Genomic DNA, 25924 nt, shown 5'->3' on the forward strand with positions numbered 1-25924 from the left:
AGCAGAGCTTGTGCTGCCCCGTAATTCCTGCCGGGAGGAGGCAGCGCAGGCAGGCTCCAGGGCTTCTGCCGTGTTCGCATGGAGCACGCAGGCACTCGGAACCACAATGCGTTCATTTTTCCATCATGCTGGAGGTGCAGGCTCCGACGTCAGGCGTGGCCGAGCCCCGGCAGCAGCGCAGGGGAGCCGGCAGCGTGCTCGGCTCCGCTCCGCTCCAGCTGTGCCGCGGTCTGGGGACGGGCGAGCCCAACCGGTGTTTGCATTTGCACCGGTGATTAATCTCTGTAGCAGGGGAGGGAACTCCTGTTATGAATCAGGCTCATAACTCCCGGCGCACACATTTCCAAAGCCCCGCTGAACTATTAATCCACCCGGCTCCCTGGGGTAGGGAGGATGGAGGGGGAAATGTCACCTTGTGGCAGGAGAGCTGTGATAGGCAGCCAAGTCAGCAGCTCCGTCTTGGAGATGGCTCCTGGTCTCCAGATCCCACCGATGGACCATGTGGCCTCGCGATTGATTTAAAAAGGAGAGGAAAAAAAAAAAAAAGGTAACTGCTTCACTCTGGCTTTGCTGATGCTGAGAGGACAGATTTGCCTGCTGGCAGCTCTGCCATTAACTGGATGAGCTATTCAAGTGTGGGTTATGGATTTGGGATCAGCCTGACTGTGCTGGAGAAGAGACACGGTGCTGAGCCCAGATGGATGCGTGGCCCAGGATGGGGCTGGGGGGAGCTGACATGCTCTTTTCAGGAGCGGCAGAAGGTGGGATGGAGGAGCCCTCCCTGGGAGCAGATAACCTTGGAAGGGTGAGAAGCTCTCCCAACTCTGGCCAGGTCCCTCCTGGCTGCATGAGAGAAATTCATGGGTGTGGGGAACACGTGCTGCAGCCCCCAGCAGCAGAAGGGCTGGAAGTGGAGCAGGGGAAGGGAGATGGAAATTGGGTAACAGGAGGTTCCTTCCACTGGGAGGGAGGGAGGAATTGGGAATTTCCCAGCAGCGCTGGGAGAGGAGCCATGCTTTCAGAGTCTGGAAATGACTTCCAGGATGCAAATATCCCTTTCCAGCCCCAAAGCTGCCACAAGAATCCTCACTGCTCCTGCAGGCAGCTGGCACTCATGGCCCTGGCATCCCTGGGCTGCTGTGGCAGTGCGAGAGTGAGCTGGACCCTCTGGCAGCCAGCGAGGAGAGGGACTGGGATTTTGGTTTTGGCTCATGAGGATCACTTGGACATTGAGCAGCAGAAGATGAGGCAGTCAGAAGTTGCTCCCAACTGCTTCATTTGGGCAGGATACGAGTGCTCACAGCCTGGGATGCGCCCACAGTCCCAGCGTTGCTGTCTCCTTCCTCCTGGGTGGATCTGGCTCGGCAGTGCCAGTGCAGTGCAGGAAACACAAGCATTTTGATATTTTTTATTTTTATTTTCCATTTTTGCCACAGTTCCACAGCCCCTCTGTCGCACTCCTTGTTAAGCTGTTAAATCACTCCATTTATTTAGCACGAGCATTGCTGAGAGCTCATTTTTATCTTGGTGAAAACCAGACTTGCTCATGGGCACATAATGAAATTGTATAAATATACCCTTAGCTGGGAATCTAATTTATTTTTCCTGTTCATTATGGGGTAGAAGGCCATTATGAGATGTAGAACTTTTTTTTTTCCCAGTGCTGGAATTGAAGGGCTGGTGTGGGCACTTTTTATACTGATGATTTTGCCCTGATTCAATTTGAAGCTGGTTAGAGCTCAAATACTGAAGCGTAATTGACAGAGATCGGTGTGGGTTGCCATGCTAATGTCCTGGCTGTGGCTCTGTGGCAACGCCGGACCAAGGCCGGGTGGAATCTGCGGCCGGTGGAGCACGGCCGGGCACCGCGTGTCCGAGATGGGAGTGGAGATTCCCCTGAGCTGGGATCGCGGGGAGCAGTGGTGGCCCAGCCCCAGGGCAGCAGGAAATGAGCCCGTCCCTTTGTCCATCAGCGGGATTGATTTTCGACAGTATTGATACTGCTATAAAGTCCTGTTTATGGAGCTATAATTAAGCGGGGCCATTTAGCCGGCAGTGTTAAGTGCTGAGCAGATTTATGGCACGGCTCAGCCTTCGGCAGGGTTATATTTCAGCACGAAGCACACCAGGTTTTTATGTGTTCTGCGATTGTGTTCGTGTCACAGTGATTAGTATAATGGGGGCTTCCGGGGTCGTGTTGCCAAGCTGAGGAAACAGCAATTATGGGCCGCTGCAGTATCAACTTAATTGCATCCATTTGCGAGCGACATGGGCCCGGGTGCACAGGAGCAGCTGGCGGGGCGAGCCCTGGCACCCCACATCCACTGGCCCTGGCCAGCCCCCGGCACCCGGGGGTGGGACCTGCTGGGGCTCTGAGGGTCTGTCACTGGGCAGAGCGGAGAGTGTCTCCTGTCCAGGCACTGGGACACGCTCAGCTGAACCGAAACCAGCACTGCTGGGATGCTGCTGGGTTCAGGGTCCCTGGTGCTGGGGCAATGCTTGGGAGAGCCAGGGGGAGTGTGCTTCTCCAGGAGCTGGTGGTGCTTCAGCGGCATTGCCCAGGGCTGTGTGATCTCCCTGTGTTTCAGCCTCAGTCCATCGTCCATTTGCCACGGGCAAGCAGCGGTGTGGCCACGCAACTGCAGCACCCTGGGTTCTCCCATGGCTTCTCCCCGTGTCTGGGGGATGGGCAGGCCAAGCTCTGCAGCAGAGGGGAGCGTGGGACAAAGCGATCCAAGGGCGAAAGGGCCAGCAGTGGATTTGCAGTGGTGCAATTAGAGCTCACCTTGGTGTGCACTTGGCAGCCTTTCCTTTGAACTCTCTCCCCTGACGGCTTTCCCGAGATCTGGAGATTTCCCAGCTCAGCCCTTCGCCATAGGGAGGTTCTGCAGAGCAGTTATAGATACCCAGGGAAGGCTGGGAGTGAGCCTCCCCTGAGCATCAGGAATTCCTGTGCCCCTGGGCAGGCTCCATCCGTTAGCAGGACTTGGGGATGCTGGGGCTGGCACAGACAGGGCCTGGGGGTGCCAGGGCTGGCCAGCACCTTGTGCAGTTGTGCCACCAGCAGCATGCCATGAGCATGCTGCAGCGGCTGGAGAGAGGCAGCTCCGTGGGAGCTGGGCAGGGTGCGCATGAGCGTCCTGCTGCGGAACACCGGTCCCTGAGCTGCTGGCCTGGAGGCAGTGGAGCATCATGTGGGGCTCATGGATGCACTGCCACAAGTGCATCAAGGATCACAAGATCTCTTTTCCAGGTGAAACCAGGGTTGAGAGGGCATCTTCCTTGCTCTTGCCCTTGCTTTTTTCCAATTCATTGCAGGAATTAGATGGACTTTTGCCGACTAAGAGGTGTTAAATGGCTCTAAATACTCTTCACACTGCAATATCTCCACCACAGCGTTTAATCGAGTGCCACAGAAAGGCCTATAAATAAACGTAATGCGCCTGTGCCAGTTCCCTCCCACGGCATCTCGGAGCTTGCAAGAAAGTCGGCAAGAGGCTTGTGCTCGGACTGCAGCTCCTGCCTTCCCCTCCCATTCCTGTCCTCCTCTCCCCTCTCCACCCATGCCCTTCATTCCCCATTCCTACCCTTTCCTTTTTACCCTTTTTCCCCCATCTGAGAGTGAGGAGATCGAGCCCTGGAGCCTGGGCGTGTTGAACCACTCGCCACCCCACTGGAATGCAGCTGCAGGAGTGAGGATGGGAGGTCTGGAAGCAGAAGCCCAGTCCTGGCCCACAGGGCCCATGGAGACAGGACTGGGAAGCTCCTTGCAGTTGTCCCCCCGTTGTCCCTGGGGGCCACATCCTGCAGCGCTGGGCTTGGCGGGTGCTTGGGCTGGACGCTGCACCCCTGGGCACCCTGGCATCAGCCAGCACAGCCAGGAGCAAGTGCAGGTGTAGAGAATGAGCAGCGGGGAGGATACGGAGCATTTCAAGGCTGTTTATGCTGTTCTTGCATCTGTACACGAGTCCTTTGTGGTTGGAGATCTGCATACACCAAACCAGATGGATTTCCCACCAGGCTGCCTTAAATCTCCGGCATCTCAGCCCTTGAGTCCAAGCAGACAAAATGGGGGGGCTTTAGCTGTTGCAAAAGGCTCTGTATCTGTTGCTTTGGGGCTGCTGCTGCACGGCAGTGCCTCCTGAGAAACACTGTGAAATTCCTTCCACGTTCACTTCCCAGAGCCTTTATTACAGAAAATAAACAATCTTAAGGAAAGGGAGGAGTGGGCAGAGGGCACTCCTTGGCAGATCTGGGTGCTCCTTGGCATCCCTGTGGCAGCAGGGCAGGGGACAGAGCTGGCTACGTGTCTAGGGCTGTCCCTTTTGGCACTCCCTGACTGGGCTGCTCTGTGTCCCCAGGTGGGCACTGGGGGGGCTGTGGGGTGCCTGGGGCACCCCTGTGCTGGCACCCTCTCTCTGAGGGAGCCCTGGGGCCTCGCTGAGGATCCTCAGCCAAACAGGATCCCTAAATAGGCTCCTCAGCCTGTCAGTTGACTGCCTCTTCAGTGCTGATGAGCCACTCTGGTGTTACTATTTAAAATCCTAATTGCTTTAATCAGCTCGCCTTTAGCCACCGCAGCCAGTGAGTCCAGGGGCTGAGAGCGCTCCCACTCGCCTTCCGCCCGCAGCCCCCCGCGCTCGCCAGCACAGCTGTGGCCAGGCACTGCGCGAGCACCCAGCGTCCGTGTGGGCACCCAGCACCAACCCCACAGGTGCCTGGCATCCCTGTGGGCACCCGGCATCCCTGTGGCTCTGTGCTGGCACATGCTGGTGGCACAGCTGGTAGGACAGCGGTGAGACAGCGATGGGGCGACTGCAGAGCTGAGCACAAGTCCCCTGGGCAGGGGGAGGACAAGAACTTCAATGGATGAGGAGAAGAGGAGCTGCTGTTACCATGGGCTGACAGATGCCAGCACTTTAATGAGCTGGGAATTCCCATGTCCTCTCCCTGCGCTCGCCTTCATCACCATGAATTCTCTTCCAGGGTAAAAGCAGCTTCCTCCTTGGGTTTCAGTGCCCACCAGCCCACTCCTGCCTCCCCGGCTCCTCCAAGCACAGCCTCGGGGTGTTCCTTGCATCCTGAACAGGTGCGGGGCGCGGGGGCGCGGGGCAGAACTCTCCTGGGGCTGCACTCGCAGCCAACCTCGCTGGGATGGTGGGAGATGCCGGATTAAAATAGCGCGGCGCTTCCCTGGCGAGGGAGCCTTGCGGCAAAGACACCCACGCGGCTGCGCCGGGGAGGACGAGGAGGAGGAGGATGCTGCTGATCGGCGCCTGACACCGGCTGCGCTGGGCAGGGGCAGGAGATGCAGAGACCCAAATCTGTGGGTGCAGCGCTGCCGCTGAGGAACTCCTCCTGGCCGTCCTTGCCCCTCTCTGGTTCCCCTCGCAGGTGTGTGGCACAAGGGCATCCCCAGGGCTGGTTCCCTTCCTCGGCATGAGGCTTTGCACTGGCAGGAAGCTCGGCTGGGCCGGAGGGACCTGGCAGAGGAGGGGCAGGGATGCCGGGGTGCTGAGCACTGGCAGGGGCTGCAGGCCGGGAGGAAATGAGCAGGAAGCTGCCCGCTGTGGCCGGTGGTGCCGAGCTCCCTGCCGGGGCTGGCAGGCTCGCCACTGCGGCTCCTCCACTCCTGCCAAGCCTGGCACCAGGGAAGGCGTTTGCCAGGGGCCAGTGCTGGCACCCCGAGTGTGAGTGCCAGCTCTCAGGGACCGACTGCCCCTCGCCTTCTGTTGTGCCATAACTTGGCTTCTCCGGGGCACCACGTCCCACCTGCAGCCCCTCTGCCTGTGCCAAGTGAGCCCTGGTCCCCACCCCACTGGGTGCATGGCTGCTCCACCTCCTGCCCCCCACCTCCCCCTATGCTGGGTCTGGGGGCAGACTGGTGTCCCCAGCCCTGGGAGCACTTCTCCCTCAGGGCTTGGGGCCCCCACACCCATCCCTGTGCCTCGGCAGCCTGCCCACCACCGGCATTCCCAGTGATGGATGGGTGACATGCGGCAGCGGCCCCGGGGCTGTGTTGTCCCAGAATATTCCTGGATGAGCAGAAAACCTCATACAGGGGATTGTTCAACTCGCAGCAGCCTTCCTAGGGAGTGAGGACATCTCTGCATTTATTCAAGGACATCCCTTCTCAATTAAATCCCTGCATGGGCTAAACAAGCGGGCTGCTGAGATCAAAGGGGGGTTTTTTTTCCACTCTTTTTTTTTCCCAAATCGTTTAAATGATGCAGTGGAGGGAGTGTGGTGTGTTTGCCTTCCACACGCCTGGTGGGGAGGAGAAACTGCCATTAAATTCCCATAAAGGTGTTTCCCTGTGCTAATGTGGAACTGGAGGCGTTTGGAAGTGGTAGCCGTGGGGTGATGGCACCGGGTGGCTGCAGTGGTCGTGGGCGAGTCCAGAGATGCGGGATTGTTGGGGTGGGATTGCCCACCTGGAGCCGTGTGGCCAGTCACCGGTTCGCCGCAGCCCCGGTCGCAGGGTGCAGCACCCGCCGACACCGGAGGCTCTGGGGGGCTCAGCCCTGCGTGGCCGCGGGCCGGGGCTGCAGCCCGGGTGTCCCCCCGCTCCGCCTCGGGCTCCTCAGGGATTGATGGTGTCGTTAAAGCGTCAGGCTGGCCCGGGGCCGGCCCGGCTGCCGGCTGGGATTTATGGTGGAATCTGCCTCGGTGAAGGTTTTATCACCGCTGTTAAAGAGCCGAGCGTGTGCCGGGGGCCGAGCAGGGGGGGTCTGCTCTGCCGATCATTGCTACTGATGGGGTCACTTTCCTGGGCACCCTCAGCTGGGGCAGTGCCACCAAGGATGTGGTGGGACGCTGCGGCTGCCTGGGGCGGCCGTCCCTGCGCCGGTGCGGCAGCGCTGTGGGACTGTGCTGGGTGGGAGCCCCGACCCCGCGGGGTCAGCCCTCCCTGCAGCGGCGTGTGGGACGCTGGACAAGGTTTTTGGGTGTGCAGCGCTGTTCAGCCGTGCACAGCCCTGGGGCCTGGCTGCGCCCCTCGGAGCCGTCCGGGTCTGACCACTGCCCACCCGCGGTCTGACCTCCTCCCGCTTCCTCTGCCGTGGATCCGTCAGTTAAGAAATCGATCCTTTGCCATGAGCCCGGTCTCCTTTTTTCTTTTAAATGGTGTCACTCTGCTATTTCCTGGCCTCTCTAATAGATTTTTATATAATCACTACAGTGCACTTTTAAAGAGCGATAGATCACGTTCATTGCTTTTCCCCGTGATTAATTTCCCATAATAGTCCTCTGTAACACCAAGGCAAAGAGAGGAGAGCAAAGAAAACCCCCACATTATCCACTTTGTGCTCCAAGTATAAATGAATTAGATTTAATTTTTGTTTAATTGTTTCCATAGCTCAGCCTCTGCTAACTTTGCAGGATAATTTATTTTGCAGTCTTGGGGAAAAGAAGGAAAGAAGGTCCCTGTGCCGCGCTTTGCCCGCAGCAGCCGTTAATTACAGCTGATTGCCTCCGCTGCCTGATGGAGCCGTGGATTGGAGGGTCCTGTCACACCCCAGGGCCATGGCGGGTGGGCTGAGAAGAGCCGAGCTGGGCATGTGGGATGTTCCCAAGTGTCTTCACATCCAGGGAGTGTGATGTCAGAGTGGTGCGTTCCTCTCCCTGTAAGGGACCTTGGCTTCTGGGAATCGTATCCTATATCCCCTGCCTGGTGTCTGGACAGCAGGGAGAGGAGGCTCTGGGAATCACTTCGCAGCATCCAGCATCCTCCACTCTTGCCAGCCCATAGCCACTGAAACCGGGCCCGTCCTGCCCCACCAGAGCATGGGAAGAGCAGTGGGACGGAGCCACCGCGTCCCCCTCCCGCGCGCCCATTAATCACTGACTGCGGGGGCATCGGGCCCTGCTTAAAATGCGCCGGCAGTGCCGAGGTGAGAGCAGGAGCTCGAGAGAGCCGCGGCTAATCTGCTCCCCCGGAGACGGGCTACCTTCGGCCTGTTAATCAGTTGCAGTAATTACAATCCCAACTTTACATGTGGAATGTTAATTAAAGGACGGGACATGGGGATCTGCAGCCTGGCAGCGAGTGGTGTGCCTGGTGGTGAGGGGTTGGGGGGGCTGGGGGTCGTGGGGCACCCCCCACACCTCAGGCTCATCTGCTGCTCCCTTCACTGAGCATGGAGATGGGGACAGGTGCTGGGGCGATGCCAGGTGGGGGGCAGGCAGGCTGTGGTTGCTGGCGTTTGGCACGGCCTCTGCTTTGCGGTTCTGTGGTGGCTGCTGCTTGCCTCTAAAATTGCTTTGCTGATGTGGATGGATGGATGGAAGGATGGATGGATGGATGGATGGATTTGTTGGGAAACAGGATCATGCAGCTGGAGCTCCACTGCCCTCCCCGCTTCCTGCCCTGGCCCTGATTTCCCCATAACCTCCCTGAGCCTCTCTCCTTCTCTGGGCTGAGAGCCCGCCTCCCTCCCACTGTGTCTCTGACCTGTGCTCCAGCCTCTGAGCATCGCCACGGGCTTCTGCAAGATTCGCTCCTCCATATTCATCCCATCTGCACTGGGGAGCCCAAAGCTGGACACGGGATCCAGACACGGCCTTGTGGGGGGTGATGACAGAGCTGGCCGGGGTCACACTGCTGGCCTGTCCCTCGGTCCCAGAAGCGTGTTCCTGCCTGCACACCCATGGGCAGCTCAGCTCTGGGAACAGGGCTCAGCAATTTACTTCCTGAGCTTCACGGGGTCCCCCTGAGCAGCTCCACTCCCTGTCATACCCATCCTCCTCACTGGGGAGGAGACCCTCACAGGTCCTGCATTGGCTCATGCTCTCGCGGGGTGCTGGTGCCTGTGCCAGGAGCTGGCGGGTGCTGCATGGGGCAGCAGGAGCCTGGGGTGCTGTGTGGATCCTGCAGGCAGAGCCCCGATTCCTGGTCTCTGCCTGGTCCCTGTCCTGTCCCTGCCTCTGCAGAGCCCCGTGCCATGAGGCTTTGAGCAGCATCGTCTGACCGACACTGAGCTGCGCTTGTCCCTTCGCTGTCCCCAAGGAATATGCGCTGTGCTGTCAGCCTGAGGCCCCTCCAGCTGCTGCATTGGTGCCCTTGGCTGCACTCTCCTGGCCCAGGGGGCCGGGGAGCCCTGGGGGTCGGGGCTGCCAAGAAGATCCTGTGGGTGCTTGCCATGGCTGAGAGCCTGGGTGCAAGACAAGAGCGGATCCCAGCTGAGCCCCCACTGAGCTGGAGGTGGTGGGTGTTCCTCACCCATCCCTGCGGATGGTGCAGGTGTTTTTTGGAGGAGGGATGGTGGGGAGAACCTGGCTGGCAGCCAGTGGAGGTGGAGACCAGCCCCAGCATGGCCGGGGGAGTCATTAAAACCCCGGTCAGCAGCGGGGAGCGGCGCTGAGCAATCTGCTGGGGCGTCAGTGCCCTGGATTATTGCTGTGAGCAGCTGAAGGAGAGCAGAGAAGAGGCGTGAGCTGAGAGGAATGACAAAGAGGAGAAGGAGAGGAAGAGGCCCTGGAGGAGGAGGAGGAGGAGGGGGAGGCTGGATCAGTGCCGCAGGCAGTGCAGGGTGCTCCAGCAGTGATGCTCTGCTGTCCCGGCAACTGCCTGGTCCCCGCTCCCTGGGCAGGGTGTCCTGATGTGTGTCCTGTTGGCCCCAGGTGCCCTGTCCCTTGGCAGCCCCCTCCCCGCAGTTCCTGGGGCTGCCAGGCTCCTTTCTTGTGTTGCTTTTGTTTTCCCGACAGAGGTGGAGTTCTCAGGTCACTCAGATCCTGCTGTCACTTTCCCATGGGGTCTTAACCAGGTTCACTAAAGCTCCGCTGTCTCTTCAGCTATGCTGGCCATAAATCTGGGGAGGTCTCACTGGGCTGGTGCCAGTCTTTAGATGATCTGGCTTTTTGAAATAAGAAATGCTCTTCCTGGCATTTCTAACTCCCTCCCATCGGCGGCGGTGTTGGAAAGGGCAGGGGGGAGGACGCGTGCGCTGCGGCGGCGGCTCCAAGACGGTGCCGGGAGCTGCGGCCGTGCGGTGGCCGGGGGGGCTGGCAGGTGCAGAGCCCTGCACGGGGCTGGCTTCAGGGGCTTGGGTGAGTCCTGGGGGTGCCATCCCAGAGCCTTCGCCACGAGGAGCCTCGGCAGCATGGATGCTGCACCCAGGTAAGGGGACAAGGGACTGGCTCTTCCCAGAGTGGAGCACCGTGCCAGGCAGGCACTGCCATGGCAGAGCTGGGCACTACAGCTAGTGATGGCCCGTTTTGCCAGCGCACCTGGCCAGTGCTGCACTGAGGAGGAGTTGTGCTGGTGGTCGGTGTTTCTCCAAGAGGAGCCACGTTGTGTATTTGTTCTCCAGGCTTGGGATGAAGGACGATTCCTCAGGACCTTGCTGGCCTGGAGTGGGACAGGGTGTGAGTGTGGCTGGAGCTGCTGGTGTGCTGGGGGCAGTCAGGGCACAGGAGTCCACCTCAAGCCAGGAGGAGGAATTCCCATTCCCTGGCACCTGGCCCTGCATGGTTTCCAGTCAGTGGCCGATGGTGAGGGACAGGGTTTGAGATTCTGAATGAGAGGAGGAGCAGGATGGATCTGATGGACCCATCCCCAGGGAGTCCAGTGTCACCCCGAGAGCCCAGAGTGTGTGTGCAGGCAGGGCTCTGTGGCGGGGAGGCTGCTGGAATTGGGAGCAGGGACCGTGTGTGGCTGTGGTGGTTTTGGCCTCTCCCTGCCCTACCATGGCAGCAGCAGCTGCTTGTGGGGAGACCTGGAAGAGCCCAGTCTGGATCCACTGCTGTCCTCTTGAACTGTGTGAATCTGCTGTTGCCTCTGGTTGACCCCCCAGGCCCTTTCCTCCCATCTTGGAGCTCCTTGGATCTGCTCTGTGGTCTTTCTCTCTGCCCCTTGTTCCTCAGGTACTGCTCGCAGCCACATTTTGGTCCCACAGGAGGTGGCTCCTGGAGGCCGGAGCGCTGGTCCCAGAGCTTCTGCCAGCACAGATCCCACCTTGGGATCTTCATCCATGCTTCTGTGCTAGAAAGTGCTGGCATTTCTCCATGCAGCGACTTTCTCCTGACAAAGCCCCAGCTGGATCACCGTGAGAGACACACTGAGGATCTCTGTGTTTCCCCCGTGTGCTCCCTGACTGGTGGCAGGATCCCTGCTGCGGGAGTGAAGCCTCCTGCCACCTCCCTCGGTCCCCATCCCCTGTGGGGACAGGCTGCTCGTGGGGATCCTGTGGATGCTCCTCCTCCTGGCTGGGGACGGAGCTGGGAGCCTGCAGCAGCAGCAGCTCACAGGGGGCGAGCCAGTGGGATGTTCCCAGCTCTCAGCTCTGGCACATGGGACTGGCACCACTGCAGGCTGCCCTCCCTGGGTGCTGTGGACGTGGCGTGGCTCTCTGGGCGGTGGGCTGGTGCCATGGGGTGGCCGGTGTGGGAGCCGATGGCTCTGGTGTCACACAGCAGAACCCAGCCCCACGTTCTGGGCAGCCCCTTCCTGCAGCAGCACCAGATGCTTTCCCTGCAGTTTGAGTTTTCCCATCTCATTCATTGTAGAGATTAATTAAAGTGTTTCCCCTCCCTCTCTCCCAACCAACCTCCCTCCCTCCCTCTCTTTTCCCTGTTCCATACAGCTGCACATGGATTTTAGGGTCATGCTTGTTTACATCAGTTATATTTACATTAATGGGTGTTTTTTTTAGGAAAAACAGCAGAAATCCCATAAGAACAAATATTCTTTGTGTCCCACAAGTGGTCCTGTAGCCCCTCTGGGGTGGGGACGCCCTGGGCAGCCTGTCTTGCACCCCCCCAGAAGGTCTGCGTGGAGAGCTCTGCCATGGGCACACAGCATCTTTTGGGTACCGCTGTGAAGCGACCTCCAGTGCTTACAAGGTGGTTGGGTGGGTTTTCCATGTGCCCCTGGGTCGCATGCCTGGAGGTGGCAGCCAGGTCAGCTGCCTGTGTTTGCCAGGGATAATCCCCCATCCTGGCGCAGGGATGCTGCTAAACTGCCTTTGATGGGGCGGGCAGTGGGCTCGTTCTTTCATCAGGAGGTTGGATGAGGGAGAGCGTTAAGAAGAAGAAAGAGAAAGGGGAGGAGGAACGATAATTATTTTTTCCAATGGCTCTGAGCTGCTGGATGTCTTTAAAGCTCCCTTTGTGTTCCCGTGGGTCAGGCTGGGCAGAGCTGGCCCGGAGCTGTGTGGCGCGGCCGCCTTTGTCGGTGGGGCTGCGGTCTCGGCTATTAACCAGGATACGGAGACCCAGAGCCTCAGATCTTCCGTGTGGCTGGTGGGAGGAATGTGCAGGGCTGCCTTATCACGCTCATTTAACTGGTTAATACATCTTCAGAGCAAATAATGCGGGCTGGGGGTGAACTGCTTAACCAACCTCATTACTATTGTGCATTTAGCAGCTTGGAGAAAGATAATACCTTTCAGGTTTGACCCAATTTTAGTTTTTGTTGTCATAACCATGGAAAATCGACCTTCAGAGACCCTCAGCAGTGAGCCTGAATAGGAAGTGATTTACAGCAAAAGTGCTGTGTGGAATGCTTAATGCACTTGTGCAAGAAAACAGACTGCGACCAGCTCCTGGCATGCCTTTGCCACAGCGAGGGCTGCCCCAGCTCCTGGCACCCCTGTCCCTGCTGCAGGCGCTGCGGGCACTGCCCTGGCTGTGGGCACACCCTCCACGTGGGATGGGGCCCGTGCTGGCGCAGCTGTCCTGGGGCTGTGCTCGCCTGCACAGCGCTGTGTTTCCCTCACTGCGCTGCTGGGTGCTCCTCGGGTCAGCGGGGCCAGGGCTGGCCTGGGCACCTGCTTCCCTGGGCACCACTGCGGCCAGGGCCGGAGCTGCTCACTGTGGCGGTGAGGGGCCCTGTGGTCCGTGTGCACCCTGTGGTCAGTGTGCACCCCGTGGTCAGTATAGGGCCCTGTGGTCAGTGTGCACCCTGTGGTCAGTATAGGGCCCTGTGGTCAGTGTGCACCCTGTGGTCAGTGTGCACCCCGTGGTCAGTATAGGGCCCTGTGGTCAGTGTGCACCCTGTGGTCAGTATGCACCCTGTGGTCAGTATAGGACCCCGTGGTCAGTGTGCACCCTGTGGTCAGTGTGCACCCTGTGGTCAGTATAGGACCCCGTGGTCAGTGTGCACCCTGTGGTCAGTGTGCACCCTGTGGTCAGTATAGGACCCGTGGTCAGTGTGCACCCTGTGGTCAGTGTGCACCCTGTGGTCAGTATAGGACCCCGTGGTCAGTGTGCACCCTGTGGTCAGTGTGCACCCTGTGGTCAGTGTGCACCCTGTGGTCAGTATAGGACCCCGTGGTCAGTATGCACCCTGTGGTCAGTGTGCACCCCGTGGTCAGTATAGGACCCCGTGGTCAGTGTGCACCCTGTGGTCAGTGTGCACCCTGTGGTCAGTATAGGGCCCTGTGGTCAGTGTGCACCCCACAATCCCCATGCACCCCTGAGCACCTCTTGGCCCGGGTGTGCTCAGCCTGGCCAAGCGTGCCAGGGCCCGGCTGTGCGATGCTGATTTTGGCCTTGGCCAGACTCTCCCACCACCGCCAGCCCGTGGCTTTTCGGCTGGTGGCCCTCGTCACCCAGTTTGTGCCGTGGGAGCAGTGACAGCCCTGACGCCACGGTGACAGCCCTGACGCCGCGCCGGCAGCGTTCCCACGGGTGAGATGTCACCCGCACCCGGCGGGGGTGGTTCCCATCGCCTTGGTTTTGTCTGTGGCAGGCAGAGACTTTCCCAGCTCCAGCAGTGGGGGTGCGTGGGACCTTCCTCTCGCTCATATGGGGAGGAGGGTGGCAGGGAGGTGACAAGCCTTCCTCCCCTTTCCCTGAGGCAGCTGCAAGTGTGGCTCTGCCACCCAAGCCTGTCTCTGTGCTGCTGCTGCTGCTGCTGTGGTGTGTGGGTGGTCCCTGTGGCACGGGATGCAGCTGACAGCAGCGCCTGGGGCTGGGGGAGTGCTGGGAGCGGGTGATGCCCACAGGGAGTGGGTGATACCCGTGGGCTGCAGGTGATGCCTGTGGGTTTCAGGCTCCCCCAGTACATCCCTGGGGCCCGAGGAGTGCTGGGAGCAGATGGTGCCCACAGCATGCAAGCTTCCCCAGCCCCCAGCTCAGCCCCAGCACCAAGGAGCTCTGCTCACTCCCGTGGGAGCTATGGGCAGGAGCGGGGTCCTGCCAGCCAGGGGGGCAGTGGGGCTGCAGCAGTGGGGGCATGCTTTCCTCCCTCCCCTCCCCAGGGCTGCATCAGGGTTGGGGCACGACGAGGGCAGGCAATGCTAGATCACTGTAATTCTGCTGTTTAGCAGCTGAAGGAGAAGCTGCTCCCTCAGCACAAGAGTTGAAACTCTTTAGCCTTCCTCTGTGTCACCTCCATGGCCATGGATACCTCCGGGTGTGACGTAAGTGAGACCCGGGGAAAAAACATCTTCTGTTTAGCATCAAAATCCTATTACCGAGCGCCCTGTTCTGCTGCACAGATATCAGCCGTGGCGCAGATAAGTGGGAAATAGCTCCTGGTTGGGCTGGAGCAGGAGCTGTATCTTGGGCTGCACAGGTGCCGAGTGCTGCTTCAGAGAGTTTGCTGCTGAAAGAAAATTGCTCTCCCCACTCCTCTGCAATCCAGGGAGAAGCACTGCGGGCACCTGCCTCCCGAGCTCCTGCTGAGCCCTGCTGAGGGGCATTTCTGTGACACCCCTCTGCCACGGTGGGGTCTGACAGAAGGCACTGGGCTGGGACCAGAACCGGCGTCCTTCTGGGAGCATGGAGGCAGCGGCAGAGGCTCAGCCTCCCAAAAATGAGCCGGTACAGCCCTGGTCCTGCCCTTCTGCAGCAGCCGCCAGGCTGGCCCAGGGATTGCGGATGCTGTGGGCAGCTGCATCATCTTTCCATCGCCTCCCTGAGGTGCTGCTGGCTTTGATAAAACCTCTCAGCCTTCCAGGGGTTGGCTTGTTGATCTAATCGCTGTGGTTTGGTGTGCAGTAAAAGCCCGGTGGCTCCTGAGGGAGATGCCCTGTAGGGATCAACAATCCACTTTCCCATCCCTCCTGGGGATGGAGCAATTTCCCAGTGGCAGGGTGCTGCAGGGATGCTGCCGACAGTGAGGGATGCTGCTGCTGCTGAGGGATGCTGCTGGGCTCCCAACACCACTGGGGGACATGCCAACCCCCGTCCTGCACTCACATGGGTTTGCTTTAGAAAATAGAAGGTGCTGAAAAATTCCTGCTGTGTTCAGTTTGTTTCAGCGATGCAATTGGGTTTTTCCAGTGTTTGTCTTATCCTCCACTTGCTGCACATGACTGGAGGGGTTCGGTCTGGGGCAAACCCCACAGTGTGAGTCCCTGCTGAGCCCCCAGCTCCACCGTGGTTCCTGGTCACACACGAACCACAGTGGGGAGGGAAGAGGGACTGGTGGCAGAGCCTGCAGAAGGGGACAGCCAGGGGGGTTTAGGGAACCGGCTGTGACGGACCAGCATTAAAGAGGCTGGGATGGAAGGGCTGGGGAGTGACACTGCTGAGCTCTAGCTGTGCCTGCTGATCAGGAGCAGAGCCTAATGAGCAGGACTAATGAAGCAGGAGGGGAATTCCAGCAAGTCTGGAGTGTGCCTGTGATGTTCACTGCATCTCTGTCCCCAAATCTGTGGTCTGTCCCCAAATCAGTGACGGGGCCCATCGCAAGGATGGCACCCACTCCCAGCAGCATGCTTGGTGTGCTGGGTGGCTGCAGCCTGCTCCTGGGGCCAGCATCCCAGCACCTCTGTAGGCTGCCTGTTGGATTTTTAGTGGCTCTGCACTGCTGGGAAGCCCATCCCTGTCTGGGTACTGCACTGCTGGGGTTATTGGAATGTGCTGGGATGTCCTGGCCAGCAGCCTGCCCCAGGGATTGCTGCAGAGCCAGCCTGGGGGGCCCGGCTCCCTTCCCGCCTCCCTCTTGGCCATGGCTGGTTCAGCGTCAGGAGGGGGATTCGCAGCCACACCACGGCGGGCAGGTCTTGTCTTCCTCTTCTCCTTGGTTTTTAATGAGCCAACCTTGGAGGACCTTGAGCGCCACTCCTGCAGCTCTGCTGTGACTTATCTCCCGGCTTCTGCCCCTGTTCCGCCGAGGGGATAAATCTCGGCTCCCGGTGTGGAGCTGGTGCTCTGAGCCCATCCCACCGCACGGTGCAGGCGTCGTAACTCACAGCAGGCAGGGGGGCTGCCTGGCCGAGGTGCCAGGGGGACGTCACTGCTCTGTGCTGTGATGGATGGGCTGCCCGGGGGAACAGGGAAAAAGTCCCATTACAATGGGGGACAAGCTGTTAAATTATCTCCTGTTCAACCTGGGTCGGGGAAAAGCAAACGTGGAGCTGGTGGCGGCCTTCAGAGAGCCTTCGGGGGAACAGGTGGGTTGGAGACTTCTTTCCTTTAGGAAGAAGTCCTTGCCTTTCCTTGTCTCCATCCCATGCACTCACCTGAGGCTGGCGCCGGTGCTCTCAGCGAGGCAGGACCAGCCCCAGCATTTTCTGTGTCAGTGCAGAGACTGGGACATGTCCCACTGGGGACCGTGAGCTGGGGACCTGCCCCATGCAGCCAAACCTTGCTCCCCGGCCGAGCACGCTTCCCTCTCTTTAGGGGCTTTACCGCTGGGCAGGGTCCTGCCTCTGCATGTCAGGGGCTGCTCCAGAGCTGCTCCCCAGCCGTGGGATAATTGTGCTGTTAAAGGAGTGGGCCAAGCGCGTGTGAGCCCCCGGAGCTGTGGCGTTCTGAGGCGCCGAGCTCTGCCACGTCCTCCTCCGTTATTAGCGGCGGTGCCTACACAGGGACGGGACTGGAGCCTCTCCCTCTCTCTTTCAGGCTGAGAAACTGCTGCTGTGAGACCCCGACGGCTCTTCCTGACGGCTTGGAGGGGTGAACACGAGTGTGAGCTCCCACCTGCCACCACACCTGAGGCACCTGCTCTTGGTCTTCAGGTACGTTGTTCCCACCCAGCAGTCCAGGTAGGGGAGGGTATGGAGATATTTTTTGATTGAGGATGAAGATGCTGCTTCCCGTGGCTGTGCCTGGGGCAGCAGCTCACAATCAGCCCACCAGGGACTTTGCACCAGCACTGGGTACAGGTCCTGTGTCCAGACTCTTGTGTGATGACCTGGCAAAGGGGAGCGTTGCTGGGAGAAGCCCCGTGTGCTCTAATCCTCGTGGCATATGGCGTGGGGGGGCTGGTCCTACCCATTGACCAGTCCCTGTCCTGCTCACTGTGGGAGTGTGGAGGTCCTGGAGCACAGGGGACCTTGGTGGTGCCCCTGCATGGGAAGGGGAGTGTGTGCCCATGATGCAGGCACAGCCCTGCACGTCGCTCCTGGCACCGACGGTGCTGCAAACTCCCCTCAGGGCTGTGTGTGGCTCCGTGTGGTCTGGGCTGAACCCGTCCCCGTCAGTTCACATTACACAGACTGGAACCCCCCTCGTGCTGACGCCGGTGTGCACTGGGAGCTCGCACCAGCTTGAGGAGGAGCTAAAATTTAAAACTCTCGAAGGCAGTGGGACTCTCTCCTCCAGACGAGGAATTTTCCCTGTTTGTTCCCAGCACTGCAAGCACCCACAGGTTCAGCAGGTGCTCAGAGAGTCATGGCCACGCTGTGGCAGCCACAGTGACCCGGGACTGGGCTCTGTTTGGGGCTGTTCTGCCACAGAATTTGTCTTCCAGTGCCATCTCCACCAATTGCTGTGCCGAGGAGACCCCCCAGAGTCGGGACCACTCTTCTCCCACTGGCATAAGCCGAGGGGAGTGCCTGGGCAGGAAGAGTGCCCATGGGGCCGTGCAGGGCTCCCAGTGTGGGGGGCTGTGTGTACCCCCCTTGCCGTGCTGCTCACAGTACGCTGGCTCCTCCGCTCTGCCCCAGCCCTAGGTGCCTGCTCGGGAATCACGAAATGGGAGCGAGAGTTTGAGGCTTCTTGTCCCTTGCTGGGGTATAGGTTGTCCAGAATGTGGGATTAGAGCGGCGTGCAGATGGATTTCCCAGCTGCATTAATCAGTTCAGAGGCAGCAAAGGCAGCTGAGCTCTGTGCATCACCTTGAAGCTCTTTTTTTTGTCTTTAGAAAACTTTGGGTGGATGTTATTGCTCATGAAAGCAAGGGGCTGATCATGCTGGGAAGGAGCAGGCGTAGTGTGGGCTGGCACTATTATGCAAGCTTCCCACATGCCGCTCTGCCAGTGCACTCCGTTCCAGAACAACAGCACGCGTCCGCGTGCCAGCCCCGAGCCCACCCCCGGGTCTGCCGGAGCACCGTGGTCCCGCTCTGCCCACATTGCCCTTGCCACGGGCCCTGCCTGCGCAGTGCTCCTGCCTCCTGCCACCCGCTCTGCCCAGAGCCAGCAGCCCTACGAGTGGGCAGTTTTGGGGTGAAGGGGTGCCCGCTCCTACCCAGCCCCACAGCACTGTGGAACCAGCTATTGTGAGCGTCCTGGCCAAAGTGGGATCAATGGGAGTTTCTCCCAGGACCTTGCACTGCACTGGGGCATGTCTGACTCCTGGGGCTGGGACTGTGCTGCTTTTCAGGAGACGGCAGACAGGTTGTCACCCCGGCCACAGTGCGCATCGTGCCCTAGCATCAGGAGGGCTGTGCCCATCCCAGGAGAGGCACCTTGTCTGCAGGGCTGGTTGCAGCCACTGCTGCCAGCGCCTGCTCTGGGCACCAGGGCAGAAGTGGGCTCACTCGAGCTCAGGCCACCAAGCCTCTTCCCCATCCAGCTTTTCTCCCCGCTGCTTTCCTCCTGCTCCCCTGGAGTCTGGCTGGGTCCTGGGTGCAGCTGGGGCTGCCGGCCATGGAACGTGTGGGTGCTGGTGCTGAGCTTGGGGCTCACTGGGCTGGTGGGGAGCAGCCTGGAGCAGGGAGGAACGTGCCAATGCAGAGCCCCTGCAGCGACTCTCCCCATCATCCCCAAGCCCTCCGGAGCCCCCCCCGGGAGGAGAGTGCTCCTTCAAGGAAGACTTGGAGATGAGCAATGGAAAACATCTGACAGGGGAGCCCTTGAGGCGCTTTTGTTCCAGCGAGTGGGAGTGTGAGATCCGCTCAGACATGAAAGGCTGCGCAGCTCCGTCCCCAAAGTCATGGCGAAGAGGAGGATGGGGGGTGTGTGGCTGCACCGGGAGGTCATCCCGGGAACGACTGGCACCGGGATCCCCGCTCCCTCCCTCCCTCCCCTTCCAGCAACTAAATTAGGTCACACTTGAAAGTCAGTTTCTTGGCTGTGGATTTAATTTAGCTTTTCCAGGCTAGTTATCATATAATAAATTCCAGGAGATTTATAGAAAACATGCCCAGGGAGGCTTAGCCAGTGTGTAACAAGATTTGTGCCTCTTTCCTGCTGTTGAGCAGCTCTGGCGAGCGCAGTGCCGCCAGCAGCTGTGCAGGCAGGGCTGGCAGCCCCGTGGGAGCTCCCAGGGAGACAGGGCAGCCCCAGAAGTGGGGTGGCCATCACCCCACAGCTGTCTGGGGCACGGGAGGGTCCCAAATGCAGCTGTCCTCTGCCCTGGCTCCCCAACAGCCATAAATCACCCAGAGCAGGCGCATTCCTGCGGCCGTTCATCGCTTGTCTCCTCACCTTGGCTCAACGTGGGCAATGCCAAGCACAAGCCCATCGCAGCAGTGCCGGTGCGTGCCCAGAGGCAGCGCGGTGCTGGGCAGTCAGAGGGGAGCGATTGGGGTCACCCAGTGCCTTTCTGCTTGAGGGATGACGGTGTGTGGGATGTCCCTGCTGGGGGGGTACCTTGTGCCCTCCCTGCCCTGGCTCCTGGGGCACAGGGACCACTAGACAGAGCTAAAATCGGCGTCTCTTGGCTCTCCCCACTGCTGGGGCAGGTTTTCCACCACACTGGGAAAGGCTGAGCAGGGAAAGGCACTGGAGTCTGGAGGGATTTGTGGCAATGGCAGCACACGGCAGCGCAGTGCTGGGAGCCGGCGGCTCGGCACGGAGGGCACTGCCAGCGCTCCTGCTCCGCTCCCTGCTAACGCTGCCCAATTAGTGTCTTATTAGTCACTCCGTGTGTTAAAGCATTAGAAACAATTAAGGGTGAGAAGAGTTTCCAGATGTAGCGGCAAGCGCTGGAGCTGGGAGCTGGCAGCTCCGCTGGCTGCTCCCGTATGGAAGGGATCTTGCACACAGCGGGACTCGCTGCGGGGCCACGGGGCCAGCGTGGCACAGGGTCCCGGGGCCATTGGGATGCAGGGGACCCCTGCGGGGCAGCCCTAGGGGCAGTGCCCACCTCTGCTGTCAGCAGTGCAGCTGGGGGCATGCAGAGGTGGGACGGAGCCACAGCGGGGGTTGGTGGATGTGGGAGGTAGCTGCTGGGATGCCCGTAGATGAGGGGCACAGACGGGCGTGCTCCCTGGGACTGGGTTTGCAAATGAGCTGAAGTCACGTATTTATTTACTGCTGGAGCTGGGTGTGAGTCAGCCCCTCCGTGCCCCCAGCCGGTGCTGGCAGCCCCGCGCCATCCTGGCGAGAAACCGGGGCTGGGGAAGCGCCTGGATGTGAGCAGCAATACAGGAGCATCTGGGACATGGCATGTGGGGGACAACTGCCTCGACAGAGATAGCGCCGTGTTGTGACACTTCTAGGTGCGGGAGAAGTAGAACAAGCAGAGACGAATGTGACTTCAGAGCCCGAATGCAAGTGACTTCAGTTCCCCAGAAATAATCCCTGGGCGGTGCAGGGGGAGGGGACCTGGAGCTGCGGTTCCTGGGGGTGTCGGGGTGCTCCTGTGACTTGCTCCCCACATCAAGGTAGGCTACACTCACCATTGCCCCACCCCATGGTACTGGAGAGGCCACCAGCCAGGGGTCACAGAGGTGGCGGTGGCTCTGGCCAGCACAAGGCAGTCTCTCTCCAGCACCAAACATCTCACCCTGTGACGAGCAGTCTGGGAGGGTTCCCTGTCAACTCTTGGAGCCCTTGGGTGCCCTCGTGGTGTGGAGAGTGTGGGGGGCATCAGTGGGCACTGATGCTGTGGTCCCCCCTCGCTGAGCCAAGGCTGAATGAGCACTGTGAGATGCTGGTGTGCAGCAGGGCGGTGGCGAGGGGCACAGTGGCCTACAGTGCATTGAAATAATTTCTCTGCTGCTCTCCCCAGGGCGAGGAGCAGTGCGTGGACAGATGGTGTTTTTGAGTGACCTTGTAGCTCTGAGCGGTTCCCTTGGCTGCTGAGTAACGGCGGGAGCCGCGGGAAGCGGCAGTGGTGCCACAACCTGCTCACGCCAGTGGGAGACTGTTGCGGAGCCAGGACTGGGAGGGATGTGGAGTGAACCAAGGGATGGAGCCAGAGCCCGGCAGCCCTAACGTGATGGCTGCAGGGAAATTCAATGTGCACTGTGATCCCCAGCTCCCTTTGGCCGTGGGAGGAGCGTGGTGCACCCAGTGAGGCTGTTCTGGGGCTCCCAGCAGTTCCTCAGCCTGTGTCCCTGGCTCTTTGCCTTGGCAGCAGGATCGCTCCTGTGTGCTCCTTGTGCTCTTCCTTGGGAAGGGCCTGAGTTTTCCCCAGGAGCTGAGGCAGCAGTGCCCGCAGCTGGCACGGTGGGGCCACTGCCGTGGTGTGTGGGGACACACTGGGGAGTCCACGTTGTGCCCAGGAGGGCAGCAGGTAGAAAGGCTTTTGCCATGTGAAGTTTCTTTCAGAGCTGTGATCCAGGGCTGTGGTCCTGAGGGGACAGATCCAAGGGAGGGGAAAACTGCACTGCAAGGTGCAGCTTTGCTGTCGAAGAGTCACCCTGGGCAGGCTCAGCTCCTCTGGCACCCTTGCAGCCTCCTACGAACTCCGTGCGGGCTGCAGCACCGAGAGGTGTCCTAAATTGGGGAAGGAACAAGGAGCTCTTGGCACTCGCCTGGAGCATCATTTGCATTCCGGCGCAGCTCCCCGCTGCGAGGGAGGCGGGGGCCCGGCAGCCGCGGGGTGAGGAGCGGGGCCGCTCGCCAGCTCCGGCTGTCGGAGCATCCCGTGGGACCGCTGCGGAGGGGGCTGTGACTCGGGGATCACCGTGCACCAGGTTTCTTGTTTTCATTCTTTGACTGAACTTTGTGTCCAAGTTCTCTGTCCACGATTTGTGCCTTTGCTTCTTCCAAACGGGAATTGCCATCTCGCTTTGGGGCCGGTGCCCCGTGATGCGATACCTGATGAACCACAGTGGGGCTGGTTGTGTTCCCATCTCTTTTGTGCTCTCTGGGGATGGAGAAGGCGCATGGACTGTGAGGAGCAGCCGGGGCCAGGCAGTGCCCACAGATGGCTTCAGGCAGCCTGTGGCAGTGTCCCGTGGGGCGGGATGCTGGCCCCTGCCCTGGGGCTCGCGGGAGCAGATCCGGCTGGGATCCTCTCTAAGACAAGATGTGACGAGGGCAGGGCGAGGGGAGCAGCGGAGCGTGTGGGGGTCTCGTGGGCCCCCGAGCGCAGCAGGTCGGGGTGCAGGACCCCGAAGTGTTCTGGAGTCACTGGAGGGAGTGAGTTGGACGAAGGGCTCCTGCTGTGTCTGGCGTGTCCGGGTGTGGCGGGAGCGTTGTGCAGAAGAGCAGGACGTGGGTGCCCTGCAGCGACTCGGGGGGACGGAGAGCTGTCCTCCCGGAGTGCCCCGCACCGGCGGCAGCGACCCCGGGCAGGAGATGGGGGCGGCTGCGGCCGGGGAGCTCCGCGCCGGGGATGGGGCGGGGTGGGATGGGGCAGGGTGGGATGAGCTCCGGGGGCTCTGCCCCTTGTGCCGCGGGCGCAGCCGGGCGCTGCCGGTGCTCAGCTGCGGCGCGTCACCCACCGCGCCGGTGCCAGGCTGCCGCGCAGCATCTGAGCAGCTCCGGTTACTTAACATGCAGCAAGTGTTGTACTCAGAGAAATTTAGACGTAATTTTTTTGTGCTTGCATGTAAATGTGGGTAGGTGCTGTCCTGATTGATGGCAATTAGCATTTTCTAACGGTAACAGATGTTCGGATTGCCAGGAGGCTGGTACCTAACGCCCACACTGCCATCTGTTCTGCTGGGCACTGCCTGGGGAAGCGGCACCAGCGCTGCGGACCTGCGGGGCCGTGCTGGGGTGTGTTTAACAGCAGTGTACAGGGGGGGTTTATTATGTCGTTTTTTTTTTTCTGGGGGAAAATAATAATAATAAAGACGTTTTCAGGTTTATAAATAGTACACTGTTTATTATGGGATGGAGACTTTCCATCTGATCAGCAGCCTGGATTGCTGCACCGTTAACGAAACAGTCTGGACAGCGTGGGGAGCAGGCTTGCAGGGGATGCAGTGGGAAGGGGCTCTAGTGGAGAGGCCAGTGGGTGTTCATGGGCAAACCCCCATCCTCTGCTGGCTCTCCATAGTGGGCAGTCGCTGCTTGTGGGGGCAAGGGCTGCTCTGCTGTGGGCATCACTTGTCAGCTCTGGGACGAAAGCAGTGAACCGTCTGTGTGGTGTTTAAAGGCATTTAAAGATGTGTTTTAGGAAGAGACCCAGAGCCCCGAGCCCAGTCCCACTGTCTGGGCCATCCTACCACAGCCGCTTTCCTCACCCAGTGCCTGTTCCTCCTCATTTCCTCCTGCCTCCCTTTATCTGCGGCCTTTTACACCCATTTTCCTTGTGCCAACCTTGTCCTTTGGCATGACCGGCTCCTCCCAGTGCCCATTCCCTATGTATTTATAGAGAAGCTTTGACTGGGCTCAGACCAGCTCCTCTGTCCTGTTTATTCCATGTGCTCCTGGAGCAGCTCTCCATCCCCTGGCAGCCCTCCCTGCTCCCCCAGCCTGACCCTCCCAGACAGGGTCATCCCATGGCACGGATCCAGAGCCAGCCAAGCCAGCACAGCCGCCCTCCCCCAGAGCTTCCTGTGCCAGGCAGCCCGGGAGCACACTCACACTCACACACTCACTCTCACACACTCACTCTCACACACTCACGCTCACACACTCACTCTCACACACTCACACGCTCACACACTCTCACACACTCACACTCACACACTCACTCTCACACGCTCACTCACACGCTCACACTCACTCTCCTCCCAGATGCTGGAGCTGGTGACTCAGAGTCAGCCCGTGGCTGAGTAATGCACCGAGATGTGTCTCCATGTGGTTCCCAGGTTGGAGCAGATGCTCCCATGTTCAGTGTTTTGGACTTTGTGCTGCTCAGTCTCAGGGCCTGCCAGCCCCCTCCGGGCTGACCCCTCCTCCTGCCCCCCCCACCCCACTGGGTTGCTGCTGCTGGCCCAGGCACTCACATTCCCAACTTACTGTGGCGTGAGCTGCATTAGGTACAGGCAGATCTTGCCTGTTTGTCGTGTGTTTCCACCTTGGTTTTTCCATGAGCTCCTGATGGGGGGAGCTTGGGGATCTTTCCCTGCCCTGACTCCTCTCGTCTCCATTCTGTGCTTTCCAGTGCTGTGGCCCAGCGCAGCTTGACGTGATGTGTTGGGCCAGTTCTGGGGGGTTTCTGGGACGGAGGGTTCCTTGATTCCTCTGGTTTGAACTCATGGGATATTTTGAGTTTTGCTCCTGCTGTGGAGCCTGTAGCTTCAGTTCCTGTTCCTCGGCTCTGTCCCACAGCCTGCACACCAGTGAATTATCACACTCATCCCTCCCACCAAAGTGAATTTCTCCACCAGTTTTCAGGCAACACCCAGGTTGGCTTCATCTCCACCTATCCATGCCATGGAGCAGCCTTAGGAATGCTCGGTGGTGTCACTGGCTGTGGGACCAGCTGCTCCTCCCCTGGCGCTTGCTGCATGTCCCCGGCTGAGGCTGACTGGTGGCCAATGATGCTCTCACCAGGGCTTGGTGGGGCCAGAGGGATCAGCTGCTGGTACCAGGAGCAGTCCCTGGGATCTGCATGTGCCAAACCTGTGCATGGGGCCATTGCTGGACACCAGCAGCAGAGCCCTGGTCCTGCCCTCACTGTGGTCACTGTGTCCCCCGGCCGTGCACACTGTGGCCGGCACGAAGCTGTTTCCATGACACGCGATCAGCTCTTCCCTGGGCATCGCTAACATGGCTCTGGAAGGACCCTGGCATTCTGCCAGCTGCTCTGTGAGCTGCTGCATGGGGAACCCGCTCCTTGCAGGTGGGAATTTTCTGATGCAGCTCAGCACCCAGGACAGGACCCGGCTCACGGCGGGAAGCAGTGTTCCCTGGTTACACCATGGATTTCTCAGCACTCGGCCATTGCCCGGCTGCAGCAGCAGGAAGGGTGGTGATTGCATGACAAAAGGTGAACTAGATGGGAAGTGCTCTCAGGAGAGCAACCACAAGTTCACTGAGGTTTGGTTTGGAGGCTTTTCTGTGTTTTCTCTTTGCCTCTCCCATTCCCAATTTTCATTTTACAAACAGGAGTCAATCGTGGCATGCACAAAGGGAATACTGGGAGCCTGGGCTGGCTGCCGCACTGCTGAGCCCTGTGGGAACAAATCCTGTCCTTGGCAGCTCCAGCTCAGGGAGGCTGAGCTGGGTTGGAGCTGCTGAGCCCTGGGACCCCCACCCTGGGCAGCCTTGGTGGGATGGTGAGGTTTGGCCCTGCTGCAGCTCCAGGAGACCTGAGGCACTTCCCCCTGCCCTTTACAGGACATGCTGTCCCTGGTACATGACCAGGTAGGGGCATGGGAGTTACCACTCTGGGCAGAGGAGCTTTCAGGCAAGATTTGGGGTGAGCCAAAGATTCGTGCTCGTGTGAGAGGTTCAGCCCTCGCTGCAGTGCTGGCACCAGGGCACCTGGTGATGCCTGGGAGGTGCGTGTGGGCTGGGGACAGGGATTTGGGCTGGCGACGGGATGAGGGGCTCAAGTGCAGACAGGCTTCTCCCCCACACTTTTTTTTTGTTGGAAAACAAGTCTGCTTCGTCTTTGTTTCTTCCCCTCGCTTTTCAAATTCATCTGGGAAAACTTCCCTGGGTGCTCGCAGAGGTGTCACCAGCCCGACAGCTTGTGCTGCTCTAATAAAATGGCTCCGTAGCACAGGGTTTGA

The 25924-nt window shown here is 59.8% G+C and overlaps 1 protein-coding gene across 15 annotated transcripts in view; it reads left to right on the plus strand.

The window, feature by feature from the left end:
- RBFOX3 (RNA binding fox-1 homolog 3) overlaps positions 1-25924 on the plus strand; it is a 140283-nt gene that overhangs the window by 49521 nt on the left and 64838 nt on the right. For all 15 annotated transcript variants that reach the window (XM_039562130.1, XM_039562135.1, XM_039562138.1 and 12 more), the window contains one exon: positions 16795-16910. The gene's annotated coding sequence lies outside the window, so the exon portion shown is untranslated. The remainder of the gene's footprint in view (positions 1-16794; positions 16911-25924) is intronic.

This window comes from Corvus cornix, chromosome 18 (assembly GCF_000738735.6).
Source record: "Corvus cornix cornix isolate S_Up_H32 chromosome 18, ASM73873v5, whole genome shotgun sequence".
Lineage (NCBI taxonomy): Eukaryota > Metazoa > Chordata > Aves > Passeriformes > Corvidae > Corvus > Corvus cornix.